Source organism: Anser cygnoides, chromosome 5 (assembly GCF_040182565.1).
Source record: "Anser cygnoides isolate HZ-2024a breed goose chromosome 5, Taihu_goose_T2T_genome, whole genome shotgun sequence".
NCBI classification, from domain to species: Eukaryota; Metazoa; Chordata; class Aves; order Anseriformes; family Anatidae; genus Anser; species Anser cygnoides.
Genome location: NC_089877.1, coordinates 17,548,351 through 17,562,893, shown reverse-complemented (window position 1 = coordinate 17,562,893; position 14,543 = coordinate 17,548,351). Strand labels below are relative to the sequence as shown.

General features: G+C 40.1%; 1 protein-coding gene across 4 annotated transcripts in view; it reads left to right on the top strand.

Annotated features, from left to right (window-relative positions):
• EHF (ETS homologous factor) overlaps nucleotides 1–14,543 on the top strand; it is an 86,955-nt gene that overhangs the window by 46,557 nt on the left and 25,855 nt on the right. The window contains exon 1 of one of the 4 annotated variants that reach the window (XM_013194613.3): nucleotides 5,761–5,895. The exons of the other annotated variants lie outside the window; for them this stretch is intronic. The gene's annotated coding sequence lies outside the window, so the exon portion shown is untranslated. Of the gene's footprint in view, nucleotides 1–5,760; nucleotides 5,896–14,543 lie in introns of those variants that run through there. 4 annotated transcript variants of the gene reach the window in all.

Below are 14,543 nucleotides of genomic sequence, written 5' to 3'. Positions count from 1 at the left end.
TGATTACCTATGTCCATAATTTCCTATAAGAGGAAACACCACTGAAAAAATGAAACTGTTTATATGAATAAACAGAGAAGACATGATTATTGACTCCTGAACAGGCAATGCACAGGACTATATTCACAAATGCTGTTGGATACATATTGTCAAAATCTTACAGAGGTCCATGGAATTGCATTGGTTCACACGGGCAGAAAACATGGCTTTTAAGTCTTATAAATGGTTTCTTATCAATTGGTCCAGGTGACTCCTTACAAAATGTTCCCTTTGTTCTTTCAAATGAGTTGCAAAACAAAACAGATGCTGCACTGGATTTAATGGTCTCCTCAGTTCTTTACATCTTTATTTGCCACAGACATTTATTAATTTTAATGTCTCTCTCCCCATTTCTCATACCAGTTTACTCCCACCAGTGTGAGCAACAATAGAAGCTCTTGCACAAAGGAGTGGCTGGATGCCACTGCGCTGTTACATTGAGTTGGTTTGACCTGCACACTGAGGAGGCTGAAACAAACACACAATTAATAATGAGACTATATTCTCTCTAGGATTTGCATTTTTCCTTCAGTGTTTGTGTAAGCCATTCTATTTGCCCTGCTGGTTCATTTTAGCCCTTTGTTACCCTTATCTTTTCCAAGGAAAGCTTAACATGTTATTTATCTATTTATTTTTTTTTTTAGTTTCTATACCATCCCCATTCTGATGCTTAGTTCAGGTTCTATGTTTTTTATCCCAGAATCTTTCTCTCAGACCATGGACAGAATTGCAGTGATCCTTGCAAAGATTCTTGCATATTTTTCCTGCAAGTCCTTCAAATAACAGATACGCACTCAGTTTTGCCTCTTCTTTAGCTTTGGACTGGCAAAATAACAGGAACCACTGTGGAGTTTCTGAGAAAATGTCCACGCCTCAAGCTGCCCTGAAGTGTCAAGACAGGGGCTCTGCCTCAAGAGCAGGGAAAGTGGTGCTTATGTGGTCCTTTTGGCTGGCAGCTGGCTTTGCTGGGGGAGGAACTTGAGGGGCCTCATTTTTACCCCTGTTTTCATCAGGATGTCCAGTACCCCTTTTGAGGCATGCTTGGATTTGCAGGACTTCTCATCAGGAGGACATCCAAAGCCAAACAGCTTTGTTACTCAGTTACTTCCAGTTCATCAGTTTGGGTTTACAGCATGTTGGGGTCTGTCTGATGGCTCGGGGATTGTGAGGAAGCTGAAGAAATATTAGCATACATAGCTGTATAGGTTTAGAAACTGAACCTTCACAGAATCGTACGGAAAGCTGATACTCTGTTGTGGCCATTGCCTAGCTCCTCATCGTTACTGCCTTAACTTATAATTTATTCAAATGGTAACCACCAGAGCTGTAATGAGTTTTGCTTTAGGTTGAATATGTTTGGAAAAATCCAGACAAAATGCTTGAGCTGTTTTCTAGACTGAAGTCACTGTTTGTTCATGGAAAAAAAAAAAAAGTCTGTCTTCTTGGAGAAAGGGAATGTGATTTGCAAAACTGCTGAGTGCTAAGATCTGAAATGGAAGTGAATGGGAGTGTGCTTTCAGTACTTTACATAGCTGTAGAATACTAAGTGATATAAATACATGGTTCTTAGGCATCTCAGAATGGATACTGTGAATTATTAAACACCTTTACCTTGATCTTTTTAGGATTCCCTATTAAAATAGGGATAGTAAGTTATTACCTTCTCACTTTGCTAGGGCAGCATAAAGATAAATGTTTTGGTGCTAATACTGTAATATTAGTGCTAATGCATTAATATAATGCAATACACTAATGTACATGTATTAAATGTTTATTTACATTATAAATAAATGTATTACTATAATACCTCAAATACCATGAGGATGAACACTGTAAGAAAACTCATGAGGAAATGAATACAAGTTTTCAGAGCAAGTTTGATTCATGTGCAACAAATACAGCTCAGGGCCACTCCCTGAATACATAATATTGGTTAGCTTCACTTCGAAGGAATACCATTTTGTCTGTGTCTTAAGTACAGTGCTGCTTAACTTGTCACAATATTAATAATGTTCTTCTAATTCTGTTTCTTGTGTATGGTTTCTATTATTTGTTTTTTTTTTTAAACATGAAGTGCAGGCAGGTGTCTCAGCATTGGGTGTCCTGTGGCTAAGCCCAGGACCGAAACCTTTAGCTCCCCAGAACTGAGAGTAGCTGCTGGGCCTAATGTGGGACTCACAGAAAATGTGTCTTTTCAGAAGGGTGAACGTAGACTGGAATAGCCCTTGTTAGCTGCTGGCAAAGCCCTGTGAACCTTGGAAATGGAGAATGCTCAATGCACAAGAAAGCTGCAGGAAATGCAGCTCCACATTGTGGAGTCTATTATGTGGACTGCTATTTGCCAACGAGATTTAAACTGTCTGAATTTAGATGTATTTTATTGGTAGTGGTAAATAGAACATCCTTAACTCAATGGCCAGTTGATCAGTCATTGGTTCAAACATAAACGTTCCAAAGAAAAAGCAGAAAGTTTTTACTATGAATACAAAGTATCGTTTTCTCTCTCTCTCTCTCTCTCTCTTTTTTTTTTTTTTTTTAATTTCTTGGAAAAATATACATTATTAAGAATGAGAATTATCCAAAATTTCATTGCAAAGCAAATGACTCATGACTGAAATTTTCAATTTATCCAAACAGTTAAGTTAGGATTTGGAAAACTGTGAAGAAAAAAATTACAAGGTCTTGCAAGCCTAAGTAATGGGCAACCTTAGCAACAGGTGGTGCTTGCCTATAACATCTAACACTGTTGGAAAATAACATCTGTCCTGCTTCTTGTAGCTCCTCTAATGATGTTTTTACAGGAAGTATATTATTTTACAGATAACTTTATGAATCACTTCTGATTTTGCTACAACAGAATGAAAACAGGAACATCATGCACTGAATTCTCTGATTGCTTGGCATGTCTAACCTACAATATCAGCTTCTTACATTCTCCTTTTGATACTCTACTGGAATTTAACAAATGAAGCAGAGATTAATATTAATGGAAAAGTAGAAATTATCATACATTTGTTCTCTGCTTTCATCAGGTGTCAGACACTGCAGGAACAGACGCCAATTTAAGAATCTGAACAGATTTAGATAATTTCCTCAATCCTTGGTGGTTATAATTAAATTAATTCTGGGAATCTGCACTGACACTTCTACCATACTGTGAACGTGGCCTCCTAGCTCCTAATTACAGAGATTTTCATGTTTCCTCTGCCACCTAGAATTGTGTGGGGACCAAAATCATGCTAATTTTGTGGCTGTAGTGCTGCAGAAGGATACACAGAGGGAAAGGTCTGCCTGTCTCCAAAAGCCACCCGTAATCCTCTCTGTGCTGAACCACATGTAAGTGTCAATAAGCATAATCGGGAGCATGGGGGCAGCATAGCTGGCCAGGCAGGGCAGTAAATTTAAGGAGCCACCACCCTGTGTGGCACCCTGCCTTTGAAAATAGCACACTACTAAATAATGCATGCTGGTATGCCGGCCAAGTTAGCCTCACCTTGCCCAGACCTGTTGGTACAATGTGCTTTTTTGTCTGTCTGGAAGTATTCTGGGCCTTAGCAACCAGAGCTGTCTCTGCCCTTGGGAGCTGAGACAGAAAAGGCTTGCAGCCACACAAACAGAAAGTGACACACCAGTCTAAGTACCATATTTGAACCAAATTTCTGCCACTTTTGCTGGTGTCCTTCTTAGCAGTAGGAAAAGTCTGATGTCCCTAGCAATGCTGAGGTCCTGGGGTCATAGCTTTCTGTGGTGCTTCTGCAGCATACGGATGAGATGTATTTGTGTGACTCTTTCATCTCCCACATTTAGCTCAGTGAAGTGATGTTAGAGGTGGATTCCTTGTTAAAGATGTCCTTCCAGGGAAGGGAAGAGCTCTTTATTGCTTTCTCATTCTTTGCTCACTTCTTAGCTTTTTCCTGTTCTCCTGCTCTGGATTGATCATTCATGCTGATATGATGATAAGACATTATTTTGATGATGAAAGCTTTAGTCTAAATACTCACCCAAGTGATGAACTGGTATGCAAATACTCAGACTCAGTGACATGAATGTGTAGAGAAATCTTGCAGATAGTTGACCTACTTGTGAAAACTCTGAACAGTTGTGTAGCTCTTTTCAATGACATCCTTAGCCCTCGGTGTGATACTGCTCTCCAAGATGGAAATTTACAGCCTCTTTCTTCCACAAGGACAACTTTGATAAGTAAGAGTCAAGGTGAGCAGCTATGGAACTTGACTATATCCTGGCTGAAAAAACAATGGGATTTTCTCAAACCACGCGTACTCATGCACACCTGATCTGTGTGAACAAAAACAACTTGTGTTTTAGTATCGTTGGTGTTAGTGCGGATGATAGAACAAAGGTGACATTCCTTGGGCCTGAGATCCACAATTTATCTTGAAATCAGGTTCAGCATAAATAACGTGTAATGTTTCCTCTAAACTGACAATGGATCCTGATTAATGATTAATAGTATCTCTAGATGTTGAAGGACGATTCATTCCCTGTGCTTGGTAAACGGAGCACTGAGAGTACATCTGTTGGGAAGGAGACTTATGGTGAGCCCTGGAACCAAAAGTGAACAGAGACTGGAAAATTAATTTCACATAGACCTCTGAAAAATCACAGAATAAAAACGCTCAGCAATTCTTGTGCTTTATACATACAAATTAATGAAACCCTGGAAGTTTCCTACGTTACTACCTGACGATAGATGACAGTTCATATTTTTATTTAGTCACCTCATTTCCTGCTCAGGTTCCTGGTTGCAATCTGGCGAAGTAACTTGCGCATAGTCAAGGACAGATTTGGGCTCACAATTCTCGGAACTGTCCATAAAGCACAGATATTACATGAGGAAACAGCGTTTCCGTGCTCTTCACCCAACACAAGAGTTGAACTGATGACTGGATAGTGAAAGGCCTCTAATCCAACACCCAGCCTGTGGCTGGGAAGAGCAAGCAAATATTTTGCCTGACTTCCATGTGCTGTGGAGTAGATGCCTTAAGAAAGGTTTTAGCTCTCCCCCGCTGGTCTGAACCATCAGAATTAGGAAGTTTAAAAGCAGAGAAACACTTATCTGCTGATTTTCTACCTTGTTAATCTTCCTGTAGCTGTTTTTTGTACTCATCCCTATGTACACCTACACTGAAGATTTTTTCCTCATTTTCTTTTACATTCTCTCAGATACCCAGAGAAGCTGGAAGACCTAGAGACTCCCGCTTGTGCAAACTCATTCATTTCACAGGACTCTCGAGGTATAAAAAGAAAGAATCAAGCCCATGATATTGGCTCATCCAGTCCACCTCTCTGGAAGCACAGGGCTATTACCTACCATGCATCTTCTCATGTTATTTTCAGACTAATTTTAATTTAGGACATTCCTGCTCTTCACTTCTCCTCATTCTAATTATAATCTCCCTATCTACCTGAAATAACCTCCATTAAAAAAAAAAAAAAAAGGATGGTCTTAAAAAAACAACTACAAAGAAATCAATCCCTCATCCATTACCAGGTTTCTCTTTTGTTCTGGAGCCACACGTGTAACCCGGTTAGACCTGTTCTCTTTGAATACTGAGGACTGAGCTGGCCTTATGCAAATGTTCCCAACCTCGTCTTCGTTGTTGTCGTTGCAGACCCAATCAAATGAACAGGAAGTGACCTAAGGAATTCCCCTATTGGCTGCCTGAGTGTTCAGCAAAATGTTTTAAAATTAATATCACATCCATTTATCTTCACTCCTGGGAGTCTTTAGGAGAGATAACCTAGTACCTGTGTTTACCCAACCTACTGTTCTTTAGAAAGTCTTCCCATTGCCTCAGTTAAGGATTTCCACTCCAGAATCTGCAGCTAAATGAGGTAAGGTGTTTGGGTTATTATTTTTTTTAATATACTTCCTTTAAATTAACACCCATAAAAAAAAAAAAAAAAAAAGAAAAGAGAGAAGTGTCTACTGGACTCATGCCCACCCTACTGAGCCCCTCCCTTCCCACTTTGGAACAGCAGCTAAACTAATTTGATCAAAAGGGTTTTTAACGTTACAATAAAGACTTCGGTTTTCCTATTTTGAACTTGCATTTTACTTATGTTTAAATAAGCCTGTTGTGTTTATGTTTGATTGGGGCCAGACCTGCTGCCTTTACTCACCCAGAATGTCAATGACCTCAAATTGAGCCAGTGGCTTCACCAGAATTACTCAAAGTCTCTGATGTAGCTGACAATATTCTGGGTCCTAAATCTGCTGTCTTTGTCTTCAGAGAGGTCATCTAATCAGTAAGGTGAGGGGTGAGAGAGTGGAGTGGACCTTCTCAGTACCCCTGAGAGTGCTGGTGGCACGGAACAGGGAGACACTTTACAAGGATGTTGTTTCTGTTGCTTTTAGTGATGAGGATGGTGATGGTGATTGTACTGATAGCGAAAAATCTGAAAGGAAATTTATAATTTGACCCATTTTTGGCCTCAAGTCAATTTTGTGGCAGTTCCAGTGGCAAGTGGGGTTCTGTTGCTCTTAGTCCCTTCTAAGTGTAAGCACCCCAGAGAAGCCGGCTCAAGCGTTGAGTAGGTAAATACAGTGTGAGCAGAGGCCTGCAGTGTCTTTGCTTGTTTAATTTGTTTCTCTTCCAATGGTAATTTTATTTGAATAGAACCAGAATTGGCCCCTTGAGGTATAGACACAGCAAGAAAGAGACTTTTTAAATTCTGTTTAATGGTAGATGTGCATATAAACAAAAAGTTGCTCAAAATCTACACTGATTGTGTAAAACATATGTGATGGGCTTAGTGATAAACATTTGTATTTCACTGCATGAGAGATTTTAGGCAGATACTCTTGTATGTATATAGTTAGAGTTATTGAATTTTATCGGTAACGAGATTTTAGATTACTTCATCTAAACGTGTAATATGTCACCTTTGCTTCTAAGGTATATCCAACTATCATTTTTCATATTCTTTTTGAAATGAAATCACTTAATAATGATAGAAATGAACACTGATGTAAAAGTTTCACTTAATGATTTTATTTGTACCTGTATCACATGGAACTGTGTTAAACATACCCTCTTATACCAGTATTTCCTGTAATTTGTGAAAACTTGAGTGGGGTAATAAAAAAATGCACTCTTTTAAGTTCTGTTTTGATAGCAAATTTGTGGGTAGCAATTTAAGCACTTTGCTGTCATTTATTTTGCACTGCAGAAAGTACCAGAGCTGGAAAACAGAGAGGGTTTATATTTAATGCAGATGTGGAAACCAAAGAAAACAGTTGCAATTAAAACTAGAAAAACAGCAGGATTAAGCTGTTTCACCAACAAATATCACAATTAATGACAGTTTAATTCCTGGCCCTTACAGGTTTTAAAACCAGAAGTGATTGTGGTGATAACAACATAGGACTTCCCAGAATTTTCAAGTTTAATTAGGTGGCTTGAAGTAGAGCTTATCTTCTAGAAAACTTCCAGTCTTGAAAAAAAAGTCCAGAAGTCCAATGATGGGAAATTCACCAGAATGTTTTAATTAACTGCTTAGATATCATTCCTCTAAAAATATTTCGTCTCATTTTCAGTCTGACGTGGTCTAGGTTTAGCATTCAGCCACCTGACTTTGTTATCTTTTGATGGCTAGTGTGAAGTTTCCCTGAGTGGCAAATTTCTGTTCCTTGTGTTGGTAGCTGTGTGTAGCTGTGAACAGCTTCTCCCTTAGCCTTGTTTTTTGATAAATATGGTAGTCAGAGCCCCATAGGCTTTTCCATCTCATGGAAAAACCTGTGCCAGTTTCACTGTAAGCAAGCTTTTCCATCCTTTAATCCCTTCAATGGTTCCCACTAATTTTTCAACATCCAGTGTGAAGTCCGGGTGTCAGGAGAGGACGCAGGCTGTAGGAACAGCAAAGCCAACCAGAAAGGGAATGTGAGTCAATATGTGTTTCTGCCCCCAAAAGTGATACCTCTTCCCAGAGGTGATGCCTACCTCATACTGGATTTCTGGGTCAGGAGTTTATAAAGCATGTTTGAGGCTTTCAAAGAGTCATCATCCTCTAGACCCCCTTCTCACCTCCATGCATTGGTCCTACATGCAGAGGCAATGTTATCATTAATAGTGCTAATGTTGTTCACTTAATTTTTTTTCATTTTATTTTTTTCATTTTTTTGCTAGTCCTATTGGTATTTGTAAAGCCCTTGAGACCAATAAAACAGTATATTCTTCCCAAGTCATAGTCATAAAGAATACTGTATCAGAGCAGACTTGTGCTTGTTTGCCCCAGCAGAAATTAGGTAACCCTTCACAGCAGTTTATAGGGTGACAGCAATTCTTATTATCCCAGTCATGGTGAGATCAGGTAATAGAACGTGGTCTGTTTAACGTGGAAAATTATTATTCTCTTGTCACCCGAGAGAATATGGTGTGGTATTGCCACAGTAATTTCGTATTACTTCAGATATTCTCAGGGTATTGTGAGTTTTTGGCAGTGGTGAAAACAGGCTATTGGAGAGCTGGACAAAGACAAAATTAAATCATTTGGCTCCCACTGAACTTCCTTTTTTTTTTTTTTTCATTCCTAGTGAATTTTATTGTTAACATCAGTACTTGTTCTGTCTGGGAGGTGCAAGGTAACAAATTGTGATGGACAGAGATCAAACTAAAAAGGAAAAATCATCTGGAGACACAGATGAAGAGAGATTAGGGAGGAAAATGAAGGATTTCCATAAGTGTGTCTGTGTCCAGACAGGACTGTTGTGTTAGCCTGCTGCCTCTCCCACAGTAAATTGCACAAAAAAATCCTGGGTGGGTTAATTTCTACACCTGCTGAAGAAGTGAGTATTTATGGTCAATTCTTACAGAAGAGGATTAAAGATTTTATTGCCTCTGTGAGCTGAGAGAACTGTCCACGAGACATGACACCTTTCCAGAATTGTCCCTTATCTACCCTTCTTTGTTCACCCCTTCCACGCTCTTTATAAATGTGTCTACCTTAGTCTCACGACCAAATCATTCAGTCTTCTCCCATGCAAACTTTCCACTGACTGCAGCATTACCCAGATTTGTCTTGCGGAGTCCACGGTTACATGCTTTCTATTGCCGTTGGCGTGCTTCAGTTCCCACACCAGTGCCCGACCTGTCTCCAGTACAATGAATGCTATTTCTGAGAACTGGAGCAACAGCCTGTGGTACCCAGACAGTGGGACAGACCTGTCTGGCTTAAAAATTGGTCAGCGTGCCAAGACTAAGAAACAGATAGATGAATGACCCCTTCTTGTTCTGATGGTAGCGTGACCACCCTTTAAAGGATTTTCTATGGTCTTGCAGTGCTCTCTTTCTCATCAGCCTTCCTATGGTTGCGAAGTAGGTCCTTCTTGTCAAGGACTAGGCAGGCATTCCTGCGGCAAGCAGCACATAAAAAGAAAAGGGTCACAAACGTAATTGTCTGTTGTCATTGCTAATGACACATGATGTTAGGATGTGGTAGAATCGAATATAAAGGCTTTGCTGTACATGAGGAAATGAACAGAAATGCTAACAATTTCTGTAGCTTGCATAGTTGGCGATGTTTAGAGAAGTCAAGTCTCTTTCCAGTCTCACAGCTTAGCTATTGCTAAACTTTCAAGCATAAAGTCAGGGAGTTTTCTTCCTAATGGTACGAAGTGCCTTGTGGGCACCAAGGAAGTCCAACACAATCTTCAGCAAAGCCCACTGGCTTCAGCCGCTCAGCCAGCCTTGAGGATGCTGCAAGATCTCTAACTACAAATGTCTGTTGCTCTTTCTTCCTTTCCCTGCCTTCAGCTCACTCTGCAGCTTGCACGTATTTTGCCCCCGATGAACCAGGGACTTTTTTCACTAAATCTTTGTGAAAAAGTACATTACAAACTTGGTAAGGGTGAAATTTATAAGTAACACTGATAATAGAAAGGGTAAATTAAGAAAGGTTTGTTCACACAGCTGGCATATGGAAAAATAAGGATTAACTTGTTATCTATGGAAGTTACCAGTCTTTCTTAGTATAAAAGCTTGTTTGAGCTTTACTAGAGATGCAGCCTGAACCAAATCTGTTGCTGAATGCCTAAAATGCTTGGGACATTTGTTGGTCATTGGCCTATAGATGGGTGAGAATGAGTAAACATGGAGTCATGTAGCCAGTGGAGCAACCAACTTGCATTTGGCATTTTGCATGTCTCTCTATGAGGAAGATCCCTCAAAGGCTCCCTTTCGAAAAGCTGACATTGCACATGGTTATCATTACCTATACTTTTGCTGATTTTGTGAAATGTGCTCCACAGGAAAGAGTATGAGAACTAGTAGAAAAAACAGCTAGCTGGGGCTGGGTATTTGCTGGTTATAGACCAAGAAGATAGGACATTAAAAGAGGATTGCTCTGCAGTAGTGAAAAGAAAGCCATTCTACTTACACAATCTGTGAATACAAAGAATAAAATATTTCTCCTATTAGGGAGGAAGGATACAGACATAATGTCTTGAATATTTACTCTGCTCACTATCAGATGTAGACAGAAAAGTTTCCTGAGCCCCTACAGATCCATAAGGATTGAGTTCCTATGTGTTAAAATACACTCTATCGTCCAAATTACTGATGCCATCATCAAAAAAATGTTTCTGCTTTTTAAAACTGCTCTGGGTTTTCTTTCATCTGGCAGTGAGCAGGTAACTAATTCATATTGCTATATAATTAACGATCCTGTGTAAAACTGCCCAAGATGCAATGGTCAGGAATGAGACTAAATGCACAATGTAATGATTACCCCCAAACTTTCTTAATGATTTTTACTGAAGCATATAATTATTATTACACAACAGCGTAGAAGCTTGCATCTTGATGATGCACTTTCAAAGTATGCTTGGTTAAGCAATTGTCTCATAGATTGGCATGGCTATGAAGGGGCTTTATCAGGGAGTCAAATTCTGACACATTGAAGGGTGCTGTTCTCATCTCTTTTGCAGTGGGATCTGCCACACAACTCAGACATCATTTGTAATGTTCCCAGGCAGCTGCCCTGATAGAGAAAGATGAAAAAGGTTTTAGAAGACTGAATTAATAGGTGATTAGACAAGTGAGATATCCTTAGAGACTTATCAAAAGCAGGATGTACAAAGTGAAATAGATACAGGTTTTTCCTTCATTTAGTGACTTGTAGTTATCTTTACCCTCCCTAAGACTTTTTTTGATGGATCTGTTATACTTTGTGAGAACAGGTAGAAACTTCTCTTCCTCCTTTAAAATCTCAAATGATTAAATGTTTTTGGAAGATAGTCAAATTATAGTCAATCCAGTAAATCTTTCTCAGTCTGTCTGTAGCCACTCCCGATACGCATGCAGTCACACAACCACGCTGAACAAAGTACGTGCACATGCACATCCCTTGTCTCCTGTGTGGGCTTTCTTGCTCTACTTTTTAAAATAGGAATTCAAATGTTTACCCCATATTCCACCAACTTTGTGTGATAATCTGAAGAACTTCATTTAATCCTTGAAAATACACAGCTAGTTGTGTTACGGTGTATTTTGTCAGCAGGTATAAATGGTCAACCTGTGTTGTCCTGCAGCAAGCGAGGGGCTCCTCATGCCTAGAGCCCAAGCGCGGGTTGTCTGCGACTTCCACGCCTGCTGTTTTTGCCCTGTGCCATAGTCGGCTTTCTTGCAGGAGCATGTGCATGGCCTGAGAGCTGCTGTGCCCAGGGCTGCCCTTCCCCAAGCCCCAGAGCAGCAGGTCTGCAGCTCTAGCAGCAGGCAGGTTCTGCTACATTCAGCATCAATGTATTGGAGGGATGCAGAGATTCAAGGGTGTCAACATAGTCAATGGTACTATACACATGAAAAGTTAAGGAGGTTTGGGGGAATTTAGAACCAAGGTATCAGCCTGCCTTATGATATAACACATCTTCGATATTAAAAATCTTATGAAGATTTAATCATTGAAGATATGAAGAAAGGAAGAAAAAAATCCCCTAAAAACACTTTTTTTTGAAAGATCTCTACTAACTCCCCCTTTCTGGAAAAACATTGCAGTTGGAATAAATCAGATGGTAATAAATCTCCTTTTGAAGAAAATAGCTGTTTGAAATAGTCCGGAAATATTTTTATTGGTTTTGTTGGCAGAACCCGTTCCAGTTACCTTGAGGACTAAATGAGATACATACCTGCAGAGGGGAGCAAAAAGAACAGAGGGAATAGAGCTTTTTCCCCTGTTTCCTACTCCTCCGGCCTCTGTCCTAGAGACCTGCACACAAACCCCATAGTTGCAGTAAGACCTGGCACTCTTGTGCCACAGATAGATAATTGGAGATGGTGTTTTTGTTTGTCTTACTGGTTACAGGCTCGTGATGGTATTCAAAAGAAGCTTCCTTGTCCAGTCAGCTGGTCTGATTAAACAGAAGGCAAAAACAAAAGAGAGAGAATAAAAGAAAGTAAATTAAACGAAAATAAAATAAATAAAAGAAATAAGCAGGAAGAGAAGGAATACCAGCAATTGGTGAAAGGGGAGGAATAGGATCACAAACTTGACATCCCAGCAAGTGTTTGAGACCATCAGATCCGGTCCACAGAGGCTGTGTTTCAGGACTTCCATGACAAAGTCCCATGGAGGGTTTCCTGTTGCCCACGTGGGCAGCAGCCATGTTAGGCAAGGCAACTGCTTCCAGCACAGCTGCTCCGTGGTGACAATACTGCCTGCCTGCAGTACTATTGCAGTTTAGTGTTTGCCATTTTCTACCTTCTACAAACAGTTTTGCATAACAGGCTGAGTTGCACTTTTGTTACGTGGACAACTCGAATATAGGTTTTTACATGTCAGCTCATAGGGATGGGGATCCTCCCTCTCTGTTGCCAGGGAACTTGCTTTTTAAAGTTCCTTTCTTTCACTGTGATAAAAAGAAAAAAAAAAAAAAAAGAAAAAAAAAAAAGCATTGAAGTAGCCACAGTTCCATAGAACAGAAATTTTGAATTTCAGCCAGCTCTGCTTAGGAATTTCTAGCTCTTTTTCGGGATCATACATAGGTCAAGGGCAGCTTTTTGATTTAATGCTTCAAGTGTAGATTTAATTGTTTGGCTAAGTTAACATTCAAATCTCTACTAGGCACATAATAGCCATGATGCATAGAAGAGCCTTGCTTCGGTCTGAACAGGTCTCTGTTTTACAGAAAATTGTTTCGCTTATTTAGTACCTTCTCTTTGCCCTCAAAATACCCCATGATCATCCTAACTCATCTGCATGTTGAAATTTTTGCTGGAGACATGATGCAATGGATAACAATGGAGCTTGAGCTGGAGATATGAGTTGGACTGACTTGTCCACTGACTTACTGTGTGTCTTAAACAAATCATTTCAGCTCTGTGTCTCAATTTTCCTGTTTGTCATGAAGAGGTAATGTTAGTTCCTTCCTTCATTTCTGTGCTTTGTGCTATTTATCGCTTTCACTGTCTGGGGACTCTTTTTCTTTTCTGCTCTATGGTTATCAGTATTTCTCCTATCAACATAAATGCTTTTACAGTACATGAGCCCTGTAGGCTTGATTTTCAGAAGACCTTAAAACTGGCCCATTTTCCAGCAGAGGACCTACTTCTTGTAGAATTTATTTATTTATTTATTGGTAAAGAGCAGGTTAAGGGGTGGAGTGTGTGTAGGTGAACAGGGGAAAGCAAACCCTCACAATGCTTCAGGTTTTCTTCCTCTCTCAAGAAGGGTCATCTACTGCTTAATTTGCTTGTAAAATCTACACTTAATTTTCTGCTTTTTCCTGCTGATTTTCAAACCTCTGTGTCTCAGCTTATTTTTCTTTATGTGCGACACCTCTTCTGACTTCACCTTTAGAAGAGCGTGTTACTTTGCCCTGTTGAGATTTCAGTTGATGGAAAAGTACGGTGTTGAGCTGTCCTCCTGACACTGGGCTGTTCTGTAGCAAAGTACTATTTATGAAGCAGGAGAGAGTTCACGTAAGAATTGAAAGAGTACATTTGTACAAAACCCAATGGGAAAAGCTCTATCGTCAAACCGGCCCAGGCTGTTGAGGCAGATGCCTGGCTTTGCTCTTTTGTTTATATTCCAACAAATCAAAGCTGACCTGTGTTGTTATCGGAGTAGAGCAGCAGGTGCAAAAAAATAACTCTGCTGCCAACTCAAACGAAAGGGTAAGGCTAATACCCTCTGGGAGGTATTGAGAAGATAACAGAGAGCCATGCCAGCAACTGAATTAACGGCTCTATTTACGGTGGGTTTTACTTAACAACCTGCTCCCAACACTGACACATAAATACTCCATTGTATTGTTTAATGCAACCACTGGAGAAATCAATGGAAACGGGATGGGCAGCTCACCGTGCCAGCTGAGGAGGAGAGGCGCCATGAAAGTGTTGCTCCTCTAACCACAGGCAGGAGAGGGGGGAAAGCTGCTCTTGGCTTTTACAAAAGCAGGGAGATGTTGTTTCCCACTGTTTCTCCTTGCTTTACCTGTAGAAAGTGGCTGCAGAGCACGAAAACTTCACTCCCCCCATTTTCTGGCT